This window comes from Hyaena hyaena, unplaced genomic scaffold (genome assembly GCF_003009895.1).
Source record: "Hyaena hyaena isolate Hyena2069 unplaced genomic scaffold, ASM300989v1 scaffold_42, whole genome shotgun sequence".
Classification (NCBI taxonomy): Eukaryota; Metazoa; Chordata; class Mammalia; order Carnivora; family Hyaenidae; genus Hyaena; species Hyaena hyaena.
Genome location: NW_024080674.1, coordinates 2,533,817 through 2,540,050, shown reverse-complemented (window position 1 = coordinate 2,540,050; position 6,234 = coordinate 2,533,817). Strand labels below are relative to the sequence as shown.

At 47.4% G+C, this 6,234-nt stretch overlaps 1 long non-coding RNA gene across 1 annotated transcript; it reads left to right on the top strand.

Annotated features, from left to right (window-relative positions):
- The first annotated feature begins 334 nt into the window (after positions 1 to 334).
- LOC120230404 lies at positions 335 to 4,909 on the top strand. Its single transcript, XR_005528001.1, has 3 exons — positions 335 to 672; positions 1,731 to 1,846; positions 4,373 to 4,909. It is a non-coding gene; the product is annotated as an uncharacterized LOC120230404 (long non-coding RNA).
- Positions 4,910 to 6,234: the final 1,325 nt, after the last annotated feature.

Here is a 6,234-nt window from a genome sequence, read left to right as displayed (position 1 = left end):
CTTCCCTCACTTCCCTGAGCTGTATCTCTTCATCCTTAACACGGGAATGAGTCAAGATAATTTAAAACCCACCGTGGGAGACCGTCCATGCACTTTTGTTTAATTTTTAATTACCAAGTCACAAATGGCCTTTGTCACAATGGGACTCCACACATAGACTATAAACAGGGCATAAGTCTCATTTCTTCTGACTTCTTGTGGTTAATCACGGGCTGAGATACCCATCAGGCCATACCTCCAAGCCTGATTACCTTCCGATTCCAAAGGACAATGGCCTCTTCTGACAATAGCTGCTATCTCTGAAGGGGAGGGTAAGACAAGAACACCTAATCCCGGAGGGCAGGGGCCCCGGCGAGGTGCTCGGTGAGTGTCCAAGGGACTGTGACAGAACGTGAGTCAAACTGGAGACCACAAAGATCCTGCTCTTTTTGTCCCTTCGACCCAGAGTCCGTGGCTGAGCGGCCGTGGGACGCAGAGACAATGGGTGTGAGTTACAGGGTTTATAGAGGAGGCTTGTTCAAATCCCAGCTCTGCCTCTTGCCAGCTGCGTGCCTCTGGGAAGCTGCTTAACATCTCTGAGCCTTCATGTCCTTATCTGCGAACGGAGGACAGCAACACCTATCTTGTTTGACCTGATACACAGAGAGCTTTTAGCGCGGTGTTTGGTACACAGTAAGTGCTCAATACATGTTAGCTATTAGTATCAGGCAGCAGTCAACAGTCTCCATTTTCCTGTTTCTTGATGTTTGGTATGAACACCTGTGAACCTGCCGATGCCAGGTGTGTGTGTGTGTGTGTGTGTGTGTCCACATGTGTGTCCATGTGTCCGTGCGTGTCCATGTGTCCGTGTGTGCAGGCAGATTAGCTACTGATTCAGTCTCTGCACCAGCATTGGGTCTATTTAGGTCTCTGGATCTTGGCTCAGCTTTGGTAAATGATATTCCCCTAAGAAGCTGCTAATTTTACTGAGTGTTCATGTTTTTCTAAATCATAAAACCTTTCATGGTATTAAACGTCATTATTCTCTTCTCTAACTGTGGTTATGCTCTCTTTCTACCCCTAATATTTTTATTTATACTTTTTCATTTGCTTTCATCATGCCAGTTAGATATTTTTCTTAGGTTCTGAGTCTTTTTTTTTTTTTTAATGTTTTTAATGTTTTATTTATTTCTAGGAGAGAGAGAGCGTGAGCAGGGGAGGGTCAGAGAGAGAGGGAGTCACAGACTGAAACAGGCTCCAGGCTCCGAGCTGGCAGTCAGCACAGAGCCCGACGCGGGGCTCGAACCCACGAACCGTGAGATCATGACCTAAGCGAAAGTCGGACGCTTAACCGACTAAGCCACCCAGGCACCCCAGGTTCTGAGTCTTCTTAAAGGACCAGCTTTCGGCCTGGCTAATTCTTTCTCTCAAAATCTTTTGTTTTGGGGGCGCCTGGGTGGCTCAGTCAGTTGAGCGTGTGACTTCAGCTCGGGTCTGGATCTCGCAGTTCGTGGGTTCAAGCCCCGCGCTGGGCTCTATGCTGACAGCTCAGAGCCTGAAGCCTGCTTGGGATTCTGTGTCTCCCTCTCTCTGCCTCTCTCCTGTTTGCATTCTGTCTCTCTCTCTCTCAAAAATAAGCAAACATTAAAAAAATAACTCTTTTGTTTTCTATTTTGTTACTTTTAGACTTACCTTTATTACCACCTGCCTTCTGCTTACGGATTATTCTCCCTTTATTACTATGTTCATAGTTCACCTACTTGTAAGAAGTAAGACGTGGTGGAGCCAGCAGTTCTTACCTCACAGGATTGTGTGAAAAGTGAAGGAGATCTTGAGTGCTCCCTAATGTCAACTACGAGTATTCTCTGTAAGCCTCAGTTTTATTATCTCTAAAACGGGTCCCTTGGAGGATTAAATGAAATTGTGTGTGTGGAGTTCTTGGTTCATGCATGTCCCTTGTGATCAGTAGTATTCCCTGGGGTGTACAACATGCTTGTCACCAATTGTAACACTCACAGTTGTGCCTGGCTTCCTCTCCCAGGACTAGCTACAGACTTGGCAGGGCCTAGCACAAAACCAAAGTGTAAGGCATCTTGGTACAATCTTAAGGATTTCAAGATGGCAGGGTGCCTGGGTGGCTCAGTCCATTAGGCATCGGACTTTGGCTCAGGTCATGATCTCACAGTTTATGAGTTCGAGCCCCGCGTCAGGCTCTGCGTTGATGGCTCAGAGCCTGGAGCCTGCTTTGGATTCTGTGTCTCCCTCTCTCTCTGCCCCTCACCTACTCATGCTTTCTTTCTCTCCTTCAAAATTAAATAAACATTAAGAAAAAAAAAAAGAACTACAAGACAGCAATAGCAGAGCACTAAACCAAGAGTGGTGCCCTTACGGGGACAGGCTGCACCTCCCTGAAGTTGATCCTGTCCTCTCCCAAGGTCACCCGGTCAGCTGGTGTTTGAGTCTTCGAGGGTATTTTTTTACAAAGGCTTCTTCCCCTGCCCCTTCACATGTGTGCATTCTCCAGTCTCCTAACTGATTCCAGGACCTTGGAACTGTGTTTGACCCCTGGGCTGCCCCTAATGCAATCAGAGGGACATTAGTCCAGGGTCCGCTCCAAATCAGAGGCCAGGACAAAACGTTGGATAAATTATAGCTGGTTATGAAGAAGCCGCCTTCCACCATGTTCTCATATTCCTTATGTTTAGAGTCATAACTCAGCGAAGCCAGAAACATTTGCCACTGATAAACGTGCTTGGATAAGCACGGCTGATGGGTTAACAATAATAACTAGAGCTGCTTAAAAAAGCAACAGGCTTGGGGGCGCCTGGGTGGCTCTGTCGGTTGAGCGTCTTGACTCTTGGTTTTGGCTCAGGTCATGATCTCACTGTTCATGGGTTCGAGCCCCACGCAGAGCTCTGTGGTGACAGTGCAGAGCCTGCTTGCGGTCTCCCTCACAAAATAAATAAATAAATCTTTTTTTTTTTTTTTTTAAAGAAAGCAACAGGCTTGAATTTGGAGGCCAAAATGTCCTCCTAAATATGCAAAGATGTTTTAAAAAAAGAATGTGTGGTTTATATTTGTGCGGCTCAGAATGACATTTTTTTGAGAGCAAATTTTTTGAAAGTTTATTCATTTTGAGAGAGTGAGAGAGCACAAGCAGGGAAGGAGCAGAGAGGAAGGGGGGAGGGAGAGGGAGAGGGAGAGGGAGAGGGAGAGGGAGAGGGAGAGAGAGAGAGAGAATCCCGAGTAGGCGTGGAGCTCAATCCCAAGAACAGTGAGATTGTGACCTGAGCCAAAATCCAGACCCTCAACCAACGGAGCCCCCCAGGCGCCCCCCCCCACAAATTATTTTAATGACTTTGCAAGACTAAGTCAGCTTGTGAGCGGAGCCGAGCCTATGTACAAGCAGACACGCAGCACTGAAATGCTAGCGTATTCTCTGCTGCCCACAGTGCCTGGGGCCATAGCCCCCCATCGGAGGGCTCTCCAGCGGGCGACCCTGAGCACTCACCTGGCCCGGTACCCCCCTGCGGTCCCCTCTGCCGGGGCTTCACAAGGACAGGGCGATCTCATCTAGTTCCCTGAACTACCCTGCGGCTAGTCAGCTGCCCAAGTTCACTCAGGCAGTGGGAGGCCGGGTTTCCAACCCACTTTCTGACCACAAAACCCGTGTTCCCAGCTCCTATCTCACGCTGCTTACATGTGACTGCAAAAAGAGATAAAGAACCGGGAATGATCCCTGAGTGTGCCTGTGTTTAGTGTACAAACTGTACTAAGGCCTTTACACGGATCATTGCATCGACACCTCGTATTGGTTCTGTGAGGAAGCCAGGACCGTCATCATGTCCCTTAAGGAGACAGGGATCTAAGGCCTGGGGAGTTCAGGGCTCAGGCCCCACAGCGAGGGACCGATTTACAGAAAGGCCAGATACGCAGCTGCCATGGTCAGCTCGAGCGGCCATAACAAGGGACCGCAGGCTGGGTGGCTTAACGACACGCATCGATTTCTCCCATTTATGAATGAATAATTTATTTATTATGATCTTGGCTGGGAATGCCAAGATCAAGGCCACAGACCTGGAGTCTGGTGAGAGCCCTTGTCTGAGCCACCCAGGCGCCCCTCTTAGATACTTTTTGAATAAACAATAAAACACACCAAGTTCAGCCCACTCTACCCTTCCTCAAGGCCCCCCTCCGCCCAAAAAGTTACCGCTAGCATGAAATTTATGTTTCCTCCTGGTCCCGTGTTACAATAATTTTAATATTCTTTATGTGTCTACGTACATCTATTGCTAAATGTTATGTTACTTTAATTTATATAAATAGTTTCTTGTTCGACTTCTTTTGTTTTCAGGTATAACGCGCTGATACGAATGATTCTTTTTGTCTGCAGGGTCATATTCTCTTTCAGGAACAGATCACATTCTATGTATCTTTTCATTGACTGGTGGATATTGAGGCTGTTTGCAGTATGATGCGAATCCAGCAGGGCCCTGAGCCTCCTTTTTGACCTTGTGACATTGTTAGCTTGTGTTCCCGGCCGTGTGTGTGGCTGTGGACAGTGTTGCCAGATGTTGATACGTGATTCTCCAAAGCATCACAGAGAAACTTATTCTTACTCTCCACCCCTCCCTTCCGTTTCAGAAGTAACATCTGTAATACATCCCAGCTCTTCACCCAGCCTGGGAGACCCGGGGCGAGCTGGCCGTCACCCGCCCCTGCCTCTGCTCTCTGCCTTGGCCACTCTGCTCTTGGAACAGCCAACCCCTCTCCAGCCCCTAGACCTTGTGCTGACTGGTCCTCACCCGCGCCGCCCTTCTGGGGCTATTCTTCCCCGCCCCTGGGCTGGCCGGGACTACTGCCCTGTGCCGCGGCGGCCACCCGATTTCTAACTTTATTTTATTTAATTAATTTATTTAGTTTATTTTGAGAGAGAGAGCTCGAGCTCAAGTGCAAGTTGGGGAGGTGCAGAGTGAGAGGGAGAGAGAAAGAATCCCAGGCAAGGAGCCTGACATGGGGCTCGAACTCATGAACTGTGAGACCATGACCTGGGCTGAACTTGAGAGTTGGACACTTAACTGGCTGAGCCCCCCAAGGCTCCCCTAACTTTAATTTAATTTAGATTAAAACCTCAAAACTCATACTTCACTCCATTATTAGAACACTTTTAAGGCTATCCGGTACAATTTAGTAACTTTTCAGCTAACTTTATGAAGCATAAGTTCAGATCAAACCTTTTTCATGAACATTTTGTGCCCAAATTGAGACGTGCGGTGGGTATAAGATACATGCCAGACTGAAAGTACGAGAAAAAAGATTATAAATCTCATTTGTTATTTTTTGAAAATCCTTTGTGACTACTGGAAAATTTAACATGACATGAAATTAACTATAATCACATATTATTAAATAAGTATAACCATAAATAAAGGGAAATAAAAAGTTTTAAAAACTAAAGCTAAAGACGAAATAAAGATTATAATAATACAAATAAAGTAGGGGCGCCTGGCCGGCTCTGTCGTAGGAGCGTGCCACGCTTGATCGTGGGGTCCGGAGTTCGAGCCCCACATTGGGTGTAGAGGTTACTTAACTAAACTTAAGATACAAATAAAACAAAACACATCCTTACAATAAAATATAAAATAGCTTTAAATGGTTTCCACCCATTTCTTTTTGCCTTTTGAAATCTGGCTACTAGAACACCTAACACTATGTGTGTGGCTTGCGTTTTACTTCGAAATGATGGCAACTGCCTGCATCTTCCTGAACCTGGCTCCTTCTTCTCCTTCTGGACTTCGCTATAGCCTCACCTTCTCAGTGGGGCGTCTCCTAAGCATGTGTCCTCGAGTATCACCCCGTCCCCCTTATGCTGTCCTGTCTTGTCTTCATCGCCTGACTTTGGGGGTGTTTATTTCTGTGTTGTTTCCCCTGCACTGGGCTATAAACACGCACCTTCTCAACAGACTGTGCTGCTCCGGGCTGCGCTGGCGTCTGCCTCAGGGTCTACACCCATGAGTACTTGTTAAGCCAACTCATCCTGCTTGTTTGAACACTCCCAAGGACTGACAACACACACTCCGGATTTGCACACACGCCAACCCACGGTTTGGCGGCGGTGTGGCTGAGATCGAACACCGCGTGCCTCGCATTTTCTACTTCACGCTCCAGGCACGGTCGGATCTAATGATTTTTCATCCGTCACCCGGCCTTCCGGGAAGGCGGAAACTTGGGATGGGAGGCAGGGAAAGAAAGATC